Below are 22,752 nucleotides of genomic sequence, written 5' to 3'. Positions count from 1 at the left end.
TGAGCTTAAAAATAAATCAAACGACTAAAATTTTACAAAGCTGTCTCCTCTATGAAAGCGATTACCCTTATGATGATAACCGTAGCTAAATTTTACATTAACGCGGATGATTAATTTAGTTAAGCGTATAAATAGATCGAGTTTCTTAATACACCTTGTAGACTTTGTGTTTTGACGATATTAAATTAATGCGTTGATTATCCTGGGGCTTTTGTTTGTTAGAGGGTAAGTTGGCCTAGACAGCCCGAGGATCGTTATTGTTTTCAATGGGTATTGAATAATGTAAACTGTTGTAACATCGCGAAAACATATCTTAGGTTACCTGTTGTTCTTGTCCGTAGTAAAACAGCTTCAGAATTGCCGGCAAGTTCCCAAGTTGGTTATACTTCAGTCTCTTAGCTTTTATATTTCATAATATGGCCGAGGATTCGAGAGTTTCCTTGCGTCTTGTACCGGATATGGTAAACAGTGCACCAAGAATAACAGAGGTACGCTCGCTTAATTCCGACTCTCATAGAAAAGTGGAAAATTTTCCGACGCCAAATCACAAGCTGACAGGGAAGTAAAATTTATGTAAGCAATAAAGCTAGTATTTATTTCCACTTTGAGACAATTTTGGGAGTCGGATGATAGCGTTGGGATCTATTTTACCGATCGTGCTTCACCTGGCCCGTTAGCTCCCCAGAATTATTGGCCACGTTAACGTGAATTGATAGGCGTCAACGTGGCCAATTAATTGCTATCACCCCCCAACAAATTACGGCCTAATGAACGAACGCGCCACCGGAACAGTCAATTAAAACGGAATCATTTTAATAATTTCCACTGGGTGCGTAAACATCTCGATGGACTCCATGTAAACAATCGCACCGGTTTAGTTTACTTTACGTTTAGTTTTGAAAAGGCAAGTCAGAAATGAAAATCTGCATTTATTAATTCGCCCGGGTTAGAAGAAGACGGAGAGATGGGAACGGCCAGATGAGCGAACTTGCAGTTCGGCAGGATGTCTGACAGGCGCGCAACTTGTTTCACGGTCCGTCAGAGCAAGGAGAAAGCTCGGAAAAGCTCGAGATAAAGCTCAATCTACCGCCGTCTAAAACTCGGACTTGCATCAACACCGGGTTAATAGAGATAGCGCACCATTCATCCCAATCACTATTAAACCAAATGATCATTAATCCTTTTTAAGAGAAATATTACGGCTAATTCCTCCAGACAGACTATTCCTCCACTATCATCACTATCGTTAATTAGCAGGAGCGGAGCACGGAGTTTTGCCGCGGAATCTTGCTGCTTATTTCACCCGAATTAACTTATGTTTGAGCGAATTTCGACAACTGAATAAATAAAACGCAATTTTCTGCCAACGTATCTTACATAATTTACCATTTTTTCGAGCCCACGATGTATATTTTTTCTCCGCCATTTACTAGAATTTGTCATCTTTACTTGCCCATTAAAGGTAGTAAAATATTCACTGTAACTTTTTATCAAATCTAATTTACTTAAAAGTAGCGTATTCACTAAAATAAAATTGAATATATTTTATTTAACAACGCCCTTTGCACTCTACAAAAATTAATAATCTCATAATGTAGAAAAGGTTAATTAGGTAACATCTGTTTATAACACAACATCGAATATTTTTAAACCCTTAGTAAAATTTAATCCTTGATATTTGAGATACTCAAGCTATAATCATGAAGTGTATGATAATCGAAGCTCGATATTCTCACTATTTTTCTTTTTTTGCTTTAGATATATCATGTGATCAAATAAATTTCACAGTAGAGCAGGCGTTGCAAAATTCAGAGTAAATCTGTGATAAAACCAGAACTTAAAGTTTGAATTGTGCGCCAGATCTCCGCTTAAAAGTGAAACCTGAAAACATCACAAGCGCGAGCAGCTAACAAAGATGTTTTTAAGACGGTCCATAGCTTATACTCAATTTCATATAAATGTGCATCTAAGCAAGCCATGAAAATCTGATTTTCTGTTGGTTGTAAAGCTAAAGCTAGTGACTTTGACTTTCTTGAGTTGCTTGCTCTGCGCGAACCCAATTTGACTAATTATTCAGTTTTTGTCCATTTTAACATTGCTGATTTCAAAAGCAATGTTACGTCTTTTTACCGATTAAATTAAAGTAATTCTTATTTGTTTTTGTCTTTGTATTTTTACCAAGTAAAGATTTATTGGACATGACCTTCATAAATGTGACTTTTGTAATGTAACTAAATTAAAGGTGCTTTTACAAATGCACAGCTCACTTGATGAACATTTATATGAAATCAATTATAGTTAGCACGCAGGAACTCTATACATTATAAATGTGCATCTAGGACGCAACGGAAGTGTGAATGCACCTTTGGCTTTCTCACCAGTAAAGTTACTAGCCGTTGACAAATGACAGTAATGACACGAACCAGCGTCTAACCTTAAAATGATACGCCTTTGCTCAAAATTTGTTTATTGTTGATGAATTCCGGGGAAAATACAAATTAATTGTTATAGCATGCTTTCAGACATAAACAAAACAAAATAAAACACTAGATGTCTTTAGCCAGGGTTGTCAAACTAAAATCAGCTTTCCATAGCCGCCTAAGATGCACATTTTATTGTACCTCAACACCATTTGTTGCAGCGGTGAGCCGCATGAAGATTTGCTCAAACCTGCACTATAAAATAAATAATGAAGTTTAACACAAATACCTAAAACGTGAATAGCTTAATGCTTTCGCTCGTAACTTCATAAACTAAGCACTTCCTAAGTCTTCTCTGAGCCATCTTGATACTGTCACTGTATGTGTCACAAGTAGGACACCAAGTCAAAAATTAAAACTCCAGACTTAATGGAAGCGCAACTTTGTAGTAAAAATGAAAAGTGGAATTAGAATAATTGATAAAATAATATTTAGAGTGTTTGCTCGTGTCTACTTTTAAAATGCTGAAATTAATGAAACGAGTGAAGCGAAAGGAAATTTTTATAGTGTAATAACACAAACTTTATACACACACAAATTTACTGCCATTGGTAGTTGGTGGTACATCAAAAAGATTAACTGTCATTGTCCTACGTGCAAATATTTTTAATGTAGCGCCTGTTTACTTATACAGTTGATTTTTATCGCGTTAGCGCATCAACATGCATCATTTAGCAATGAATAATGTCCTTTCGTATTAAAAAAGTCTACACAACATGTTTTCGTCTATTGTGATCAGTTGAGAGATGACAAAGATTATCACTGTTATAAAAATTTTGCGATAGGTCAAGAACAAACACTCGATGAGATCTCTTCAAAGAAAAGATTGTTAAAAGTTGGTAGATAATAATTGACAAAATAATAAATAACTGGTGTTATTTTTAATATCGGGCGTTCAAATGAAATCCTGGGCTGAGTAGGCGTTGGAAAAATTAAACCATTTAGAACAGTGTAAAGTTTGAATTTCCCGCCGTTTGACACGAATGACATTTGTTTATGTTTAATCGGGACATAATTGAACATGTTTGTTTTCATCAAAGCATGCCCTTAGATATTTGCTTCGAGAATAGGAATTGTTAAGTTATTCTATTTTTAATGTAAAACATTGCAAAGAAAAAAAAAAGAAAGATTTTATGGCTCTTAATTTTAGGTTAGCTGTCAACATCCTCCAATTAATCTACGCTGTAAAAAAGTACAACAATTGACGGTTTCCAACGCCTCCCCAGCCCAGGATTTAATTTGAACGCACGATATAACAAATTGCAACCAAAGTAATTATGATTTGTTATAGAGTGAAGTAAAATTTTAAAAATGAAGTAATAAATCGATCCACACATTTTTAATTAATTTACATTGTGAAATTTGAAATGATTAAAATACAATAATTTTATTTACATCTCCCACGTAAAAAAACTTACCGCCTACGTTAAACGAATAGAGATTAATCTGAATGTGATGAATATCGTCGATAATATAATAAATGCTCGCCTCTGGCAGAAAACCGTTTGCAATATATTTTTTAATTACAAGTCCAAGTCCAATTAGTAGCGTAACAAACTTATGACTTTCTGGTCTCGGCAGTGACTCTCTTAAAATTTAAAGCGCACTTTGAAATTTAAATAGGGCCGAGCTAAAAGTTTAAAAGCTTAATAAAAAAGCCGTCGGTAGTAGCGAAAGAGTCGTACTAGTTGTAGTTTATTCTGCATGGCCATTCTTCTTGGGTAGGAAGAGTGCACACTAATTCTCGAGAGCAAATAACTCGCTCGCTGAACACCTATCCCATTATTTGTAACGACGAAGCTTAGCTCGCTCAGAGCCAGTTGCCCTCTCCTGCTTATTACAACAGGAACCGCTGATAGATGAACGTTTCCGCGGGAAACGTGTTTATTCGACCTATTGAAAAATTGCCCTCGACCCTTAACTAATAACTCTGTAAATGGTCGGCTTCGGATGGACGTTTTTCAAAAAAGACGGCCGGATCTTGCAATTTTTATTATCGCGGTCGGCCCGGAATCGATTCCCGCCAGCTTTCACTTCTTGTATTGGAATCGATGCATTAATGCAAGCTGTGGTGTCTGCGGTGCCATAGAATCGCACAACAGTTTAGTTTCGTAATTGCGTTATCTCCTACCTCTTCTCCATGAAGTCCGATAAAATGTGCACAACAAGGATGGACCACGTGGATCTGCATTAACCTACTACATCTGCTATTAACACACACATTCGATTACGCCGCTTTGAATATTTAATCACATCCATTTCAGTTAAATGTAAATGCTAAAATGATTTGCCTTGTCTTTGAGCTGACAAATGCCAGCAAAATTTGTCTCGTATTTTGAAGGGTCAATAGCGTAGACTAGCGTCAAAAGAACCACGTAGAAAGTCAAAAACTATCAAACTAAAAACCTCGCGCTGTAAAATGTAGCCTACCGCATACGTAATGTAAATAACTATTTCCTAGGTACGTCAATGCAGCTGGTGATTGACAGTCTGTTGGTGCTTTTGCTAAACCGGCCGAATAAATAAACAAAACTGTGTCAACAAACTCAGGTGACAGAAACAAACGAGCAGACGCACGGTATAAAATCATCTTCCCGTTCGACGAACTGAAAAAGCGCGAGCTTTGTGTTCTGTTAGACTTCCGCCTAAGCCGCGTATAATAAACTGGAGTTTTCTTTGTTGGCTGTAAAACAATTACAATGCGGCATAGAATTCAAACTGGAGGCAAAATGCATCGTAAGTAGCTTATCATGTGTGAAAACATATAACCATGTTCTTTTCTCATGGTAATATCTTATCCGCTGGAGAGACTGGAGCTGGAAGGATACGCCGTCGGCGGAGGAATTGATCTCAATCCATCAATAAGGCTCAGAACCATCTGACAATCCTTAGCCGCGGATTTTTACTGGATTGCCGAAAAATCGACGCACGATCAAACCAGCTATGTCTTTCAAACGTTCCTACTTCATTCTCTTTTCAAAAGAGTTGTAACGTTCCCCATGATGAAGGTTTGACGTTTATGATATTCGGTTCACGCTCAGAATTTCGTTATTTATGGTGATTTACATTTCAATCGTCCCAACGAAACATCTTTCTATTCACTTCCTTCATTGTTGTTTAGTTTTTCCAATATCTCATACCTAAAACGTTACGTTTCCCATCAGCTAGATCCGCCACAAAATTTCAAATTCAAAAGGAAACAACACAATGCAACAATTCGCAAGGGGACGTATTTTTATGAATTACGTTCTAATTAAGACCTCCAGAAACAAGAAGGGAAATTAACTAAGTTTAATCTTGGAAGGTATTTCAAAAAGCTTAAATTTGCAGACGTCTCTCATCAAGTTTCTCAACAAAACTTGTTTTTATGTCTACAGCAGCAAACAAAAATAAAAGCGTGAATAACTTGCGATCAATGTGGTACTAGCATTAGTATTATTAAATTATTATTAATTGAGTTGTGAAAATTTAGAATCGGTATTTTATTTAGCAAAGTATGAAATCAATTCATTCTCACTACTGCACTATAAATTGTTGAAGGGGTTGCTATGTACTCGTTTTAAAAGAAAAATATGAGCACATTGACAATTTATCAGATAAGAAATTAGTAGAAAACACCTAAAAGCATCCAAGCAACCACCAGTTTTTTAAACGCCAGCGAGCAAGAGAAAGTGATAAAAAGCATTAAAAGCAAATTGATGTTTCTCATCGTAAGTTAACTACAAAGAACGATGTTTCTCGGGGCTTTACTCGGCATATATTAAATACTACTGAAGGAAATCAGTTTTACACAGAAGTGTAAAATTTGCGAAGAAATTATTTCAGCAAAAATTTCCTTACTGGTGAATGATTCTAAGTAGTTTTATGAGTGATAAATATTTAATTAGAAAAAAAATGTACGGGACCTGTGAGTACCAGGTTATCAGAACCTTGAGAAGAAAATTGCGACAGAGTGTTTCCAACAACGTGCTGTGAAAATTCGTCGCCAACAATGCATAATATTGTTAAAACATGCATGTGTTTAATTGGTTGCCTACCAACAAATTTTAAAAGTGTCAGATAATAACTATGTCTTGTACGAGGTAGTCTTGAAAAACACTCTTTTTGGTTGCCTTGACTAAATTAGAGCACCGTAATTTATATCTAAAACAAGAAAGTACTCGATTCTTTTTTTACTAACGATTTCCACAAGAACATTTTTAACTCTCTCGGAACCCTATTTTTTAACATTTTGCAAAACGTATTTGTTGACAAATATTCAAGAAACTTAACCTGAATTATTGAAAAACGATTACATAATTTACTAATTTATATACTACCTAAGCATACCACTAACCAAGCATCACTGCACTACGTGTTGCGGTACTTAATTTTCTTCTTCATATTTATTAAAAGTGAAAATTAATATAGTAGTCTTTATTAATAACGGACATAAAATATTTTAATTTCTTAAATTACACAAAATTAAGGCACTATTATTGGTGTTCCGCCTAAACTCTTCACAGCTGAATTTATTTTGATCCAATCGAATTCTTTTTATATTCACTAAATTTTCCACAACGTTTTTAATCCGAATTTCCTTAAGTTGATTACCTTCGAAATGAAGTTCCTCCAGTTTCGCCAGTCCATTAAACGCGTCGTCTTCAATAGTTTTAATTCTATTGTAGGCAAGATTTAATTTAATTAAGTTTTTAAACACCTGAAAACTGAAACTGTTTAAACTTTCCAAATAATTGAGTGATAAATCGAGATATTCCAGGTCTCTTAACGGTTCTAATCCGACATTTGGAATGGTTCTAACAAAATTATGGACCACATATAAATTCTTTAATTTCTCTAGACCGACCCAGTTGATGGTATTTAAGAACTCTATATCATTCCCTGTCAAGTCAAGAGTTTCCAAAGCACCACATTCGAGAAATACCGCGTCTTCGATGGTTGATATTTTATTCCCGAAAAATCCTAGCGTTTTCAAATGTGGCAACCCGGTAAAAGCGTTGAGGTTAATTTTTCTGACGTTGGTAGTGTTGAAGTAGAGACCGTCTAATTGGGTGAGCATGGTGAAAGATTCGTCTGGAATCACGCTATTGTCACCATGCAGAATGCACAGTTTTGTTCGACTGGTGGTGATATTAAGTTTGTGAGTCGGCTTAAGAGTTAATCCTACACATACGGTTACGCCACTGGAGTCCCTGCACGTTTCCGATGAAATTTGCCAAACAACAAGGGCCAAAAAAGTTATCAGGCCCGGATTTAGCATTATTGCAAAACTGGAACTAATAAAATTAGAGCAGAAAAACAAAATATAATACTCACTGTGAAGCAGAAGAAGGCGACGCGAATCGTGATTCGGTTTAGTTTATTGGTATGGGGGTCAATGGTTAAACTGATAAGAACAAGTGCGTTTGGAAATGTTCAAATGTGTCGAGAGGGCTTAGAGTTCCGTGAATAAACGTCAATAAGTGCGTTCAAGAAAGAAACGTAAACGGCGAAGGAGATGAGGAACAGATTAAACGATTCTACGTGAGAATTTTGGAGATTGTCGAATATTGAGAAGGTATATGAGCGGAATCCAAGATTAGGTTAAAAAAGAAGTGATCTTATTTTGGAAACAGATTATTATAATATGTAAAGGAGGTGGATGAATGCTGCGCACGAACTGTCTCTGTATATGTACTTGGTCGTTTTTTATCTCCTCTCCTTTATCCTATTATTTGGTGGAATGGCAACATGTCCGTTCGCATGTAAAATCCTTGTATTAAATCCGACAAGATCGTCATGTAAATTTTAATTTTACTGTGAAATCCTGAAAATAAATTAACGCAGTAATTAAAGCAGGATGTTGCCGGATTCGTTTTCCCTAAACAGATTCCTTGCAGTCTGTGGAATTATAGGGGGCAAAAGTCGGGCGATAAGCCCTCAAGTTTTAACGGCCGTGATATCCGCTGGCCAACCATTGAAGTAGCTGCCGCGCAATATTAGCTGCTGATGGAGCAATACCCTACGTGTTATTGCAAGCGCCAGCTTGTGAGCTTTTAACAACGGCTTCATTATAAACAAAGCTATTATTTCGGGGCACTTTCTTTTTTCATCCGCTAGATAATAGAAATAAAGCTTTTCAAACATTCGCACAGATCAGTGGCGCTACTAAGAACGGACAAAATTATTCAACTATATTTTCCGTCATCACAGCAGTATCAATATCATAATACATAGTTATTTTTATATTAAGTGCGTGAAGAGAGTGTTTTTTGTGCATGAAAAGGTCTTTTACACCGAAACGAAGGTCGAGGCAGTATAAGCATTTTAATGCACAAAAACATCTTCACGCACGAAATATAAACAATATTTTTTCTACAATTGATTAAAAAAATGACCCACTTCATGCACGGATAACTATGCGTGAATTTCAATTTTTTGGACTGCAAAAAAAAAACGATCACAGTAAAAGTGCACAAGTTTACCAACCTGAGTGGTAAAACCTGGCCACACATAAAAAACCTAGTGTCTCTGACGGTAAAAAATACCAATGAAGCGCTAGCCAGTAGCCAGAACACCCCGAGTTTTGCATCCCGGAATTTTTGTCAGGGACCAATCAGGTTAGTTCACGTACCCTCGACTTTTTTTTTATTTTGACCATGCAAGCGAAAGTAATCTTAATTATGAAAGAGACATTTCCACAGAAAATTTACGAAGAAAACAAGAACCTGCAAGAGTTAAATTAGGAACGTACAAGAAATATTTCGTTCAGTGTTACACAAGTATTGTCAAAGACATCAGTTCATAAGTTAGAAGGATAGAAGGTCTGTGGTTAGTGAATTAACTTATACAAGTATCCCAAAAGAAAAGAGTCCGTAGCTCTTATTTATCGGAGGATTTTAAATATCTATAGGTACACCAAATTAAATGGTTGTGAATAGGCTACAAAATGGCCTAATAAAATCAAATCAGTAAAATCACGTATAATCTCAATGGCTTCAAGGCGAAACTGTCAAAAAAAAATTCTAATTCGAACACATATGTAGTTTTTTTAGTAAAAACAACAATGTACTAGTATTACAAATACAAACTCAAAATATTTTGGATATTTGTTCTGTGATTTAAAAAACAAACATAAAGCATAGTTAGCTGTGCAGTTTCGTAAATTTAGACATAAACGTCATTCGCTTGGTTAAATGCAATTGTGAAAAAGTAGTCCAGTCAATATAAACATTCGACCTTGCAAAAGGTCATGTAGTTCTGATTTTTTAATATGTTCTTTGGACCTCAGCCAAGGGTAAAAAACCAAATTTGCAACTTCGAAAGACTTGTGCGCGCTGCGTGGTAGCCGAAGAACAGCAAAATTTTCCGAACTATTTTCAGTTTTTGCTCAATATCTCTTAAAATATGAGTCTAACAGAAAAAGTTGAAGGTACCTTTTTTAAACTAGATTAAAGTCACTTCAGTTTGAGGTTTAAGCAAACTTTGTGCGTCCAGCAGTTTCCGAGATACAGATCTTCAAAAATTTTTCAAGAAGTGAATTTTTTTTATTTATTCCTCTTTTTTTATTAAATATCGTCAAAAATACTAGCCCCATGAGAAAAGTCAAGGGCAATGAACTTGAAGCGTATTTATTTAGCCTTAAACTGAGATCTGATGGGCAGCTGCAGGTCTAATGCTTCTCTAAAATGTGGCATATAACCGAAACCCTCGAAAAGGGGAATTTGGGAAAAATAAATGAAAACAAGATTTAAACGCATCAAACATCACGTATAGGGCCTAAACCGATCAAATAAGTTATTTTAACGTAATTTAGTATGTGTGGTTAACAACTTGAAGGGAGTCTCTGAAGTCGGTGGAGAAATACTGCCCTCAGCGCCAGACTTGTTCCGATTGTATGGAAAATCATCAACTACCCCAAGTATGCTCCTTTGGAACGGGTTCATTGAGCAGGTAGCAAGTGGTCTTGATTTTTATGGCTCAAAAATTATTTTCCTCTCATTTATCCGCACCCCACCTACTGATTACGATACAGTGTTCATATCACCTTTTGAAACCAGTGAGAGATGTAAAGGTCATTTTCAAAAAACCTACTTCGTTACTTTTAATCAACCACTGTTCTTTAAGGCCAGAGATATTGTTGAGGGTGGCCAACATTCTGAGTTAAGCTGCGTGGTTGTGAGGCTTGGAGAGTTCCATCTCCTCATGTCGTTCATGGATTGTATCGGTGCAATAATGGCAGGGAGTTGCTTGAAGGCGCTATTTATGACTATTTATACAGATCACAGGCCTGGACAAGATGCTGAATGGTCATGCCTATTCACGAGCTGTACGAGCACACATTTTGACTAATCTGATATTGGCTGGTATTATTTTGGATGAGGTAGACTTGACTGGGAAAGAAAGAGCCGAAACTGAGAATAAGCTACGTGAGAGTGAGAGGTCTCTCATCTTGTTTGTAAAGGAAAATAGGACTTACCAAAGCCTAAGAGCCAAATTCAAAACTGCATTGCATAATTTGGAAGGTAATCAAAGCTGTGGGACCAATATTTTCACAAGTCTACTCCCGTAAAACTATTCATCCAGGCAGAGCGTCAGGGTGATTAAGAACCTTCACCTGTATACTATCGATAAAATGCTACCTTGTTTTCATTCAGTTGGTCACTATTTCTTCACAAAGAGTGCTCACTTATATTTGTAAGATATGATGGCTCTAGAACAGCGGATGGATCCAACTGAGTTTAAGATATTCATAGAACAAAATTTTACAATCCACCGATCCGATAAATTTTGGCCCGGCCTATGGTCAGATTTGATTGTTGATGTGGTTTATGAAAAGCTACGGTGGATTGGCACATGTGCGTGGAATCTCCAGCAGTGAGCTAACACAATGGACCGTAAAAATGGGGTTCATGATAAACATACTTGTATATGCCAGGACATGTACCCGTCGGAGCTCAAATTAAAGCGCGCCAATGAATGAGAGGAAAATAATTCTTGGTCGATCAAAATCAAGACCACTTGTCACCTGCTCCATGAACCCGTTCCAAACGAGCATACTTGGGGTGTTCGATGATTTTCCATACAACCAGAACAAGTCTGGTGCTGAAGGCAGTATTTCTCCACCAACTTCACAGACTCTCTTCAAGTTGTTAACCACACATATTAAATTACGTTAAAATAACTTATTTGATCGGTTTAGGCCCTATACGTGATGTTTGATGCGCTGAAAACTTGTTTTCATTTATTTTTCCCAAATTCCATCTTTCAAGGTTTTCGGTTATATGCCACTTTTGAGAGAAGCATTGGACCTACAGCTGCCCGTCAGATATCAATTTAAAGCTAAATAAATATACTTCAAGTTCATTGACCGTGACTTTTCTCATGGGGCGAATATTTTTGACGATATTTAATAAAATAAGAGATGTAAACAAAAAATTTTCACTTCTTGGAAATAATACCCAATTTTTGAAGAGCTCTATCTCGGAAACTGCTGCATGCACAAAGTTCGCTTAGGCCTTAAACTGTAGCGAATTTAATCTAGTTTAAAAAAGGTAACTTCAACTTTTTCTGTGAGACTCATATCTTAAGGGATATTGAGCAAAAACTAAAAATAATGCAAAAATTTTGCTGTTCTTTGGCTACCACGCAGGACGCACAAGTCTTTTGAAGTTGCAAATTTGGTGTTTTACTCTTGGCTGAGATCCAAACAACATATTAAAAAATCAGAACTACATGACCTTTTGCAAGGTCGGACCCTTTTTTATGTTTATATTGACTGGACTAAAGGAAGAGTTTTTGGGAAAATGTTTATTGTCTGCATAAAGGCGTAACGGCAGAAGCATTACATTCACCATAAATGAGAATCATGTTGTTTTCTCATCGTTCGAATACATTTTAATCGTATTTTAACTTTTTCATAAATGTCAGTTGTGACAAATAAAATTATTGGAAGCAAAGCCATCATAGATTCATAATTTCATTTTAAAGCAATACAATATTTAAAATAGCCACGTTAAGTTTGGATATGAATTGTGGGTTGCATTTTCAATTCCACCGGACTCATTATCACTCGTGAAATACCTTGTACACCTAATTATAATTATTTATTTCTACTAGAGACACTCTCGGGTCTGTTCAGCATTCCCGTACTTGTTTTGATTTATGGCGATGTTGATAATATAAACCCCCAATAAAAGCTCACTATTGCGTCGGCAGCATTTACGACACCGAAATCACGATTTGGCGTCCGTCGAAATGTGGTTCTTCAGTTACGCCACTGGGAGCTGAAGGTACTGGCATCAATATAAACAACTTAAATATAGATATTGGAGGAATTCCGGCTTTATTTTCAGTAAGTACCATTATATTTTATCATCTAAATAGAGGTAGTTGAGAAGGACCGAATCCGGCAGCTATCGATATCGTTAGTTGCCAATCGGATTGGAGAGACGAATCGGAGCGTAAGTTTTCTTGTAAAGGCTTCCACGTTGAGCGTCAGGTGGTCTGCCTATCGCTTCTCCCACAGTCCATCATGTCTGCAAGAATATTTGTTACGATCGGCTCGAGCTACGGATAGCTATATATACTGAACATTTCGACAATTTTTCAAACTTCTTTTGGGACGTGAAATATTAATAAGAACTTTTTGTGGGTCTCGCGCCCGAATAAAACGGGAGCGAAAATTTACGAGACACAAAGACAAAGCCCATATTGAAAAAAAAATCGAACTTATATTAACTCCGAGTACAAAGAGTGGTCTGCAAGAGGTGCTCCGTCAGATAAAGGTTCGTCGAGGCCAATTATTATTTATATTCCGGCAAACGCAGCCAAATAAGAACAGAAAACTGTACTCTCGTTGGATGTTTTATTCAAAATTGCATAGATAATAGAACGCAGAACGTTCCGGAATTCCATGCGACTGCAACTAGGACGACATCTAGACGATATCTTTACCTTGATACATTTTAATTTGTCTTTACGTATTCCATTAAAGCGTCGTGGAGAGATAGGGGTTTATGGTGGAGGATTTTCGCGATTTACCTGTAACAAATCGCTGGCAGTTTCACAGTTATCTAATCCTGCAGCAGTAATCACAACGTACAATTAACAAAAAACGGAGGCAACTAGAATAGGAGTTAATCACGGAAAGACAAGTGTTGTTGACAAACTTGAAGAGGGAAATATGCAAATTCGAGCGTTTCCGGGAAATCTTATCCCGGATTACGCTCAACTAATTTTCCATCTTGTTTCCAGAAAAGTTATTAAAACGTAATTCATTATATTTGGTTGTGTGGGAATACTTCCATGGTTTTCTCTTTTCTCTTTTCAGAAAACCGAGTTAAGGAAGTCTTGCTCTTATTACTAATGTTACCGAATACATTTTATAACAATTTTCAATCAAGTTTGTTGCAGCAGGAAAGCCAAACATTTGTCCTTACTCATTACCATGTTAAAAATATACTGTTTGAGTTGGTACTAAAACTATGGTGATTGGTGACTTTTTTGCGTCCTTGTTGGCTAAATTTGTCACATAACAGAAGTGACGTGATTTTGATAGATCGCCGAAAATTAGGTTAGGTATAAACCATTCACGATTATTTCAAATTCGGACTATCTATGAAAATCTGACATTTTAGTTGGCAGTATTGTGATTTGTCTTAATAAATCTATTTTAGGTTATAATTCAACCGAACACTGCTCCCAAGTTGTTACATTTTTTAAATAATTGAACGCATTAGGAACAATAATCGTAAAATTGTAATTGAAATGAAACATACATATTTGTAGGGCAGTTCTGGGTAAATTCTTATTAACTAAATTAATGACTGAATTGACAACAATGCGAATATTTAAAAACGAAACGTCATATGACAGGACCTGACGCCAATCTAACAAAAAAATATCGCGGCCTTCTGCGTGTTTAAAATAATCGTGAACGGCATATATGTGTGATGCGAAACAACGGTTTATTGAAAAATGAGGAGTCTTTAAAACCAAACAAGTTAGAGAGAGAAAAAGGCATTTAATTTAAAGGTGCTGCTCCAAGTGATTCCAATTATCAATAAAAGATTACAAAGGCCAAGACGTTTAAATTAGAAATAGGTCAATTTACAGTCTTGCCAATTTCAAGCAAAACTTTTTATTGCCAAATCAAACAGTAGGCTGTTGCTCACGCAGTATTAAATAACATTAACCTATTCCATTTCTTAATGTCAAACCTTAAAACAATCAAAGAAACTTTACTTTCGAAATGGTATAAATTTGGAAAATAGAGAATAGTTTCCTCACTGCCATGCAAAGAAGAATTTCGGGCAATATTTCTGAAATTTGTATTTGTTAAAATGACATTACTAAAATAACTATTAAACTGTCAGACGTAAAATTCCAATGTCGCTTTTACTGCCAACATATTTTTTTTAATTCGTAACCTTCTAGAGGACAAAAATATTTGGTCATATGGTAGCTTGATACACAGAGTATTTCACGAGTGATAATGAGCACGACTGTCCACGTTAACCTTGCAAATGTATTGTGGGTTGCATCTTCCCTCGGGCTCATTACACTCGTGAAATACCTTGTATTAAGTAATGATAACAATCTTTAGGACAACAGTGGAACTAGATCTAATGAATAGAGGGATTTATTTTGTTTTCATGTTATACTATAAAATTTTCTATTTCTGTTTAAAAAATTGATCAACAATTTTTTGTAAATATGTACTTGCTTTATAGGTAATTCCGCAGCGGCGAGATAAAATTCAATTTCAAAAAGATATAATTGGATCAAATATTCGAAATACAAAAATCATAAACATTTTTATTTGCGGTACGTCAACATATTACAAAAACTAGTGAAAAAAATTCCCTGTTATCCATTAATGAAATTATAACAAATATGGAATGAAAATTGTTTTTAAACTAACCAATCGAAATGTTAATTTGTTTTTTGCAAACGGAATTATTGTTACGGGGAATAAAATGTTCTCTTTCTGTCTTGACTGTCGCTTTAACCATTATACGAGTAGTATATGAACTTCGGCGAAAACCAGCAATATTTTGTCGTTATACCAGAATTGTCAGTGTAAGTGGATCCCGCTATATTTTATAAAATTCATTAACTGACAGTAGTAGCAGGAATTCTTCCGATCTATATTGAAACATAATAAAATTTATAACAATTAACCTGGTAACACATTAAAAGTAAAATTACTGCGAAAGTAGTTATTGTTCAAACAAAAATTTTAATTGAATGTAAATTTCACTTAGAAAATACAAATAACTAAAATTTACAAGCGACCAGCGTGTATTGTGGGTTGCATTGCAGAATGCAACATTTTAATTTCATCTTGTTTCATTTGCGGGTCATTTGAACTTTGATAACCATAAGATTAAGTTGTGTGACTGCATTCCAAACATTTGTTATATAAGTGAAATTTAAGTTATCCTTATACTTGAAAGGTACACTTTTCTTTACAAAATAAATTAAATTAACAGTTGTGTTGAAATTTACTTATTGGGGTAATTCTGATAAGGTTTTCCAGATGGCAACGTGGATATTTTTTATGTTATTTGCTTGTTACATTGGACGATCGTCTGAAAGATGCACTTCAACCCTGGCAACGACTGAATGTGATGCTGTGAACTTTTCCCGTGGCCATCCGCTCGTGTTAGAGTCTTACAAAAATTTCCTACAATTCAAGAATGCTAATATCCAGGAGATACCGTCAGGAACATTTCGACTGTTGCCAGAAGTCACCACACTTTACCTTAGTTTTAACGCAATTAAAAAGTTAGAGCCCGGCTCGTTCGAGGGTTTAACAAAACTGAATCAACTGATCCTAAATCACAACAGTTTAGAAGCCATCAGAAACGGGGTATTTAGGGACTGCAGCAACTTGAAAATACTCGATTTGGGAGCGAATAAAATTAAAACGATCGAGAAAAATGCTTTCAGCGAACTCATAAATCTGGAAGAAATTGTTCTGTCGTTCAATCAACTAGAAAATATTCCTGAAAGCGTCGGTGTTTTACTTAAAGTGAAAAAAATAGATTTTTCTAATAATAAAATCAAGTCTGTGACGTCGAACATTTTCACTAAGCTGAATTCTTTGGAAGTTTTAAGTTTAGAAAGCAATAAAATTCAGTATATTCAGGACGACGCGTTCAAGGGTTTGAACAAAGTGAAGGAAATTAATCTAAAAGACAACTATTTGTCGAATTTAAATGCTGCCAATCTTATAAATAACTTGAAGTCGTTGAAAACAATAAAACTTAGTATAAATGATTTCGTTTGTAACACCCTAAGAGCCATTATTGAAGAATTCGAGTCGAGAAATATCAAAGTGGCACAAGGAGTCTCCAAATCCAATGTAACTGTAAATGGAATGGCTTGTAAATTACAATAAATCTTTATAGCACCCATTTGACTTTTTCTAGCAATTTAACTCGGTGGAATTATGTCTATCAATTATTCTAACTGCCCCTTCGTCAGTAAAATGATTTAAAAGTATTAAATTCAAACTGTAATCCCATTAAAGAAGTAACCGCCTGTTGCGGTTTGACTTGAAAGAAAATGAACCTTTGAAAATTGAAAACTGTGGGGATGAGATTCTAAATTTGTATCCACCTCTCGCTGAAATACCCCCGAGAGTGTTTGTAAAGTTGTCCAACCTTAAAATATTAATAATCAACTTTTACCCTAATGGAAAAAATTTATTCAGGCTCGCTCAATGGTTTGACGAATTCGCAGGAATTAGATTTATATTGGGATCAGATCCCTAATATTCCACTTGGCGTGTTTCATGATTGCTCTAACTTAATCTTCTTAAATTTGGGAAGGAATAATTTAGAGAAAATAAATGGGAATGTTTTCGCACACCTGAAGCTTATTCAGACATCTATTATTTTATCGAATTCTCGCAGTTCTTGACTGAAATCACAAAAGACGAGTAGAAATTATAATAATCCAATTTAACAAACACTTTTAATAAAATAATCAGCATATACATATTTTTGTTAAAATTGTTATGAAATCACGTTACTTAGAACAAGAAAAAAATTTATAGAAGAATTTGTCGAAGTAGGGAACATCTTCATGACTTAATCCAGAGATTCTTCAATAATTTTTGTAAATATAAATTATGTATTTTGTTAAAGAAAAGGCTTATGCCTATATTTGATAAAATTAAAGTACAATTAATTAAATAATGAATAATAAAGTCAGCTACATTTTAGTTATATTTGTTGCTCTCCAGATTAAGTTTATCCATTGATAACATAAAAGTAAAAATTACAATAAACAAATTTATGCAAGATGCGTTATTTTTAAAACAATTAGGTAAGTAGGTACTATTGCGGGCAAAAAAAGTGGGACATCAACGTCATTGTCTTGACTTTTAATGTGAAATAACCCTTACCTGATTCTAACCCTACTTTGAATTGATTGACGTTGTCATTAAGTATTGTAGGTTGTAGGGAATGATTGTAAGTAAGCACGTAGTGAATATTTATTTAATGCAAAGTTGCAATCAAACTCTACCTTTATCAAAAGAAGAAGGCATTTCGAAAAGGAAAATAGGAGTATAAAATAAATTTTTAAACTGTCAGCTGGAATAGTGTCAAAAAAATGACAATAAAGCTTGAACTACATCGAATTTTTCAAAACTGACAGAAATTTGATGTCCCACTTTTTTTGCCCGCAATAGTACATATATTGTAATTATGTGTTGTTTGATAAATATTATTATTATTTAACATATATTTAACATATTTGATCTTATTAATAAACTTTAAAAACAATACTTAATAACTGATTTAACTGCAGTCGTTAAAATAATGTTGATTTGTCTTAAAATACAATTTTCTGTATAAGGAATTTTGAGTATAAGGATTTATGAAAACCTCAAACAGTTACCTGAAAACTAAAACTGTCTATTCTATAAACGAGAACTTACTTTGTCTACTCGTCGTTAGATGGCGCGCTATACATGAATTTTTCCTTACTGTGTTGAAATTTTTGATAATATTTATTTAGCTTAATAATATCTATAAAATTGTTTTTCGGACCATCAATATTAATTTTTCGTATTTTCAGTTTAGGTTATTTCTAATAGTTGTTGGAGACTTTTTATTCTAAGAGTCACACAAAATGTCATTTGTCATCCAGCTGTCAATGTCAGTAAAAAAGTTAAATGAGAACATCATAATTGAAGTAAATTATACACCATACATTTTTATTGTATAAAAAAATAAACGTAAGTCTACTAGTCAAAAGTTTTTAATTTGAGTGAAAAATGTAAGTGATTAATACTTTTTAGATATTAGTAGAAACTTATCTTGTTTTAATTACTTTAAGTAACGTTTAATATTTACAATTGCTTTAAAAAAAGTGCCGTAGCGTGTCATTTTTTTTTATGAACGTAAATGAATAAAAAACCTGTACATTTAATAACGGACGCCAAAAAAATGTTGTATGCAACTCGTTAGTAAAGTATCTTTTTTTACTCGGCGGATTGAGCACTCGCTTCGCTCGTGCGGCAAATTTTCCTTCTCGTAAACAAAATTATTACTTTACTCACTTGTTACATAAATAACTATTGAACCCTTCAAAAATTTGTTTCGATTAAAAAAATTAATTATGTAGGTATTTATGTACAAAATCTAAACAATAATAATTTATTTTAGATCTATAAAATTTGTGGCGACATAAAACACTTCTTAAACTAGTTGATATAAATATTTTACACTTTTGGAATACATAATTAACATTTCTAATAGAACATTCATTAACTAAAAATTTAAGAGAAACGTGTGTTGTGGTATTTAGGTTAAATATTTTAGTTTTTAAATAAAACACCAAATTATCTACATTCAGAATCAGAATGTGTAGACGAAATTAATTAATCAACTTAAAGTGTAAACAAAACGTGTGAGCATAATTTTCTTAAATATTCTCGATAAATTATGATATGCATAACACAAAAGATATTTTCATTCCATACCCAGTTCGAATTATCACCACTGCACTGGTTGGATTAGAAAAGTGTGATTTAAATCAAATATTAATGATGTAATTTGAAAGACAAATTGATCTGTTCACGAATGTTTACCAAAAATGAATCCATAAAGCATCCTACAAAGACTTTCCGGCAAATTATTATTTATTACTTTTATAATTAGTTTATTTTTCTACTGGAGTTTGGAAAACTTTAACATTGTGATACTAATTTGAGTTAGGAAAAGTGAAAAATGTCCTACTAAGAGCGGAAATAATACTCGTATTTCAACACTAAAAGTTCAATTTTGGTCGTTTCCTGGGATACGTAACGTAAAAAGTGGTATTTACTTGAGAGAAAAGCAAACGCCTTCACAATTTTTCATTAATAAATTGTTTCTCTATGGTAACGAAAGCAGAACAATTTTGATTTCGCTTTTTAATTTAGAAATAATTAATAGAATATTAAATTTTTTCTATTTTGCGTTTAGAATTAGTATATTAAAAGACAAGTTTCATAAGACCAGTCTTGAAGCACGAATACAAGATTAAAAAACGAGTGGCGTAGCCACGAGTTATTTTAAAGAATGAGTGCTTCAAGGTCTTATGAAACGAGTTTTTTGTACTATTTTTTGTAATTTGCCCTTTTTAAGCCGTTTTTAAACAAAAATGTTTACTTTCCTCGATTTAGGGATTTTCATGGCGGTTGGTAATGTCTTAATTTTAAAAGTGAAAATTTGATCAAGTCTTCAAAGTCGCCTTTTGTTTTATCCAAATTCTGTCACAAAACACGAATATGAAAGATAATCTTTCATGTACCCCCGCTGAAATACGTGAAATTCCCAAAAATACGGTCGCGAATTTGTTGCTTGATAAATCCTGATAAATAATTCTTTGCACATTTTGTAATTTAAACTGACACGCATGACGAATCAAGTTTTGCAAACCTAAAAATTTTCGTAAAATGTTCCGTGAAATAATGGCTATAAGGACATCCCAGATGATGACGTCGCGTTCGTTAATATGTCTATTAGAGAATCAAAATGGAGGCAAATTACAAAAAAGTCTATTCAAGCACCCAAATGACTCATTTGAGTGCTTTAATAGGTCGTTCGCGTGTTAGAATAGTAAAATTTACTGTACTGATGTTGGTAGCGTGAAGTGTCAACTGACAGACGTCAAAAAATTAATCTCGCAGACAACAAAGCAAATTAATAAATAACAATGAACAAAACGTTTAATTGTCATTCTGGGATTTGAACTTCTCCGGCAGTAAATTTTCTAACGTCTTTTGTGCAATTTGCCTAATTTGCGGCGGCGTTAGTGATAAACTTTCTTCAGCATTCATTTTCAAACATCAAATGGCAAAATAAAAAAATCTGACGTTTTAAATTAATTTTTTTCACAGTCGGCTAAAATTATGCCACATAAAAAATTGTCACCAACCACCGCAAAATTCCCTACATTTAAAATTTTTATTTTTTTATTTATAAAATGGTATAAAGCGGCAAAATAGAAAAAATAGTATAAAAGATTCGTTGCAGAAGGTCCTTCAAGCACTCATTTGTTCCTCAACTCGCCGCTAGCGGCTCGTTTCGGAATTTCAAATTCGTGCTTGAACATGAGACAGATATCATTACAAATTTCAATTTTTAAGATTTTGAGTTGTGTTCTTTCGTGCTTTCTTGGTTTTTCTGCAAATTCATTCCTCCGTTTTAATTTTGTCTTTCAAAAAACCGCTCCCTTCAGAACTCTTTTGATAACTATTTACATATCAACTAATAGGTCAGATATATTAAAAATTGTTGAAAACAGCACTAAACAACCACGTTTAGACTGTCTTTCTTTCTTCCTAGATTTTGTTTCGGCAACGCCATGAACACAGAACTACTCTCTATGAATTAGTTTACCCCCTTACCCCCCTTACCTGTTAACTTCCAGTCTTGCAAGTTTCCGCGCAATTCCAATATTATTTTAGCAATTTACAAATTCTGTAAATGAATCTGTCCACATGCTTTTCGTTGGCATCATACGGAGGACATTTCAAGCAAAATTAAACAAAATTATCACAAATAATGTGGTTAAAACGTAACCTAAAAATTTGACATGGCTAATGTAATAATAATAAACGCACAACTCGTGTCTTGCTCGAATCACACATGCTAAAGCGAGATGCATAGTGGGACACGCTTAATACAATACGTACAAGAATTCAATAGTTTGTTTACATTATGTTGAAAAGAGAAAGCAATATGACAGTTGTTCTGCTTTTTAATTGATATATCGGACTATAATTAAAAAATGGACTTTATACTTTGGTATTTTGTTCTATTATTCAATGGTCATATGTATTTCGATATAACTATTATTAGGTACTTGTATTTGTCAAATATTAAACTACATACATTTAAGAAATGTTATTCTTACTTACACTGGTAACGTATGTGAAGGTTCAAAATATCTGTAAATTTGCCATTCTTCCAAAAGAGCTGCTTTCATTGGCATCAAAATAAAGAAATCTTTATGTTCTAACTGTAATGATTATTTTGCAAAAAAAAATCAAATCGATTCCACAGGCACAGGTTGAAAATAATTCTTTTCTACATTTTGAAGATAGAATTTAACTTTATGTCGATTTTTCACCCCCGTCACCACATTTCAATTTTCTTAAAGAATGTGGAAGTAAAAAGCAGAAATCTGTAAGGATCCTAACAATGTGAATATGCATCTCGCAAGTAATTAAGAAAGAACTGGTCCAGAGAATTTTAATTTGCCAGAAAATCTTGTGAACATGCACAATTGCATGTTGCTCTGCACGACAGATGAAACGTAACTGTTTACCAAAGTACTGTAACTTTTCTCCAGACGGTGTAGAAAATATTTTACAGAAGAATCTGATCTAAAGAATGGGATTGCGCTATGGATATGTTAACATCAAATTAGAATCGTATTTAGTAACAATAAGGGAAATATGTACTATACAGTTGTTCCACAATGCAACAGTTTAGAAAACAGTTAATGTTTGACTTGATGCTTTTAAGGAAACTAAATTTTTTGTAAACTTGTACCCGAAATAGTTATTTATGTGACAAGCTTAGTAAATTAATCTTTACGGGCGCGCTGGCACTTGTTGGACGAGCGACGTAAGGAGCGAGTCCCATAAGGCAGTAAGCCCAGTAAAGATTAAATGCTAAGCGAGTTGCATACAAACTTTTATTTCCACCTTCAGCCTTTAAATTTCGTTTTTTAATTGTTATTTATGTTTATAAAAATTTTGTAATGAAAGGCGGTGGGGCAA

At 34.2% G+C, this 22,752-nt stretch overlaps 2 long non-coding RNA genes across 2 annotated transcripts; one reads left to right on the top strand and one right to left on the bottom strand.

Moving 5' to 3' along the window:
• Window positions 1-6,881: 6,881 nt before the first annotated feature.
• LOC138133621 (uncharacterized) lies at window positions 6,882-8,166 on the bottom strand. Its single transcript, XR_011160444.1, has 2 exons — window positions 7,797-8,166; window positions 6,882-7,750 (listed from the first exon to the last, which is right to left on the bottom strand). It is a non-coding gene; the product is annotated as an uncharacterized lncRNA (long non-coding RNA).
• Window positions 8,167-12,240: 4,074 nt separating this feature from the next.
• Window positions 12,241-16,880, top strand: LOC138133514 (uncharacterized). The gene is made up of 2 exons (XR_011160389.1): window positions 12,241-15,919; window positions 16,003-16,880. It is a non-coding gene; the product is annotated as an uncharacterized lncRNA (long non-coding RNA).
• The last annotated feature ends 5,872 nt before the right edge of the window (window positions 16,881-22,752 follow it).

Source organism: Tenebrio molitor, chromosome 6 (genome assembly GCF_963966145.1).
Source record: "Tenebrio molitor chromosome 6, icTenMoli1.1, whole genome shotgun sequence".
NCBI lineage: Eukaryota > Metazoa > Arthropoda > Insecta > Coleoptera > Tenebrionidae > Tenebrio > Tenebrio molitor.
Note: the sequence above shows the minus strand (reverse complement) of the source record. Positions and strands in the feature narration are given on the sequence as shown.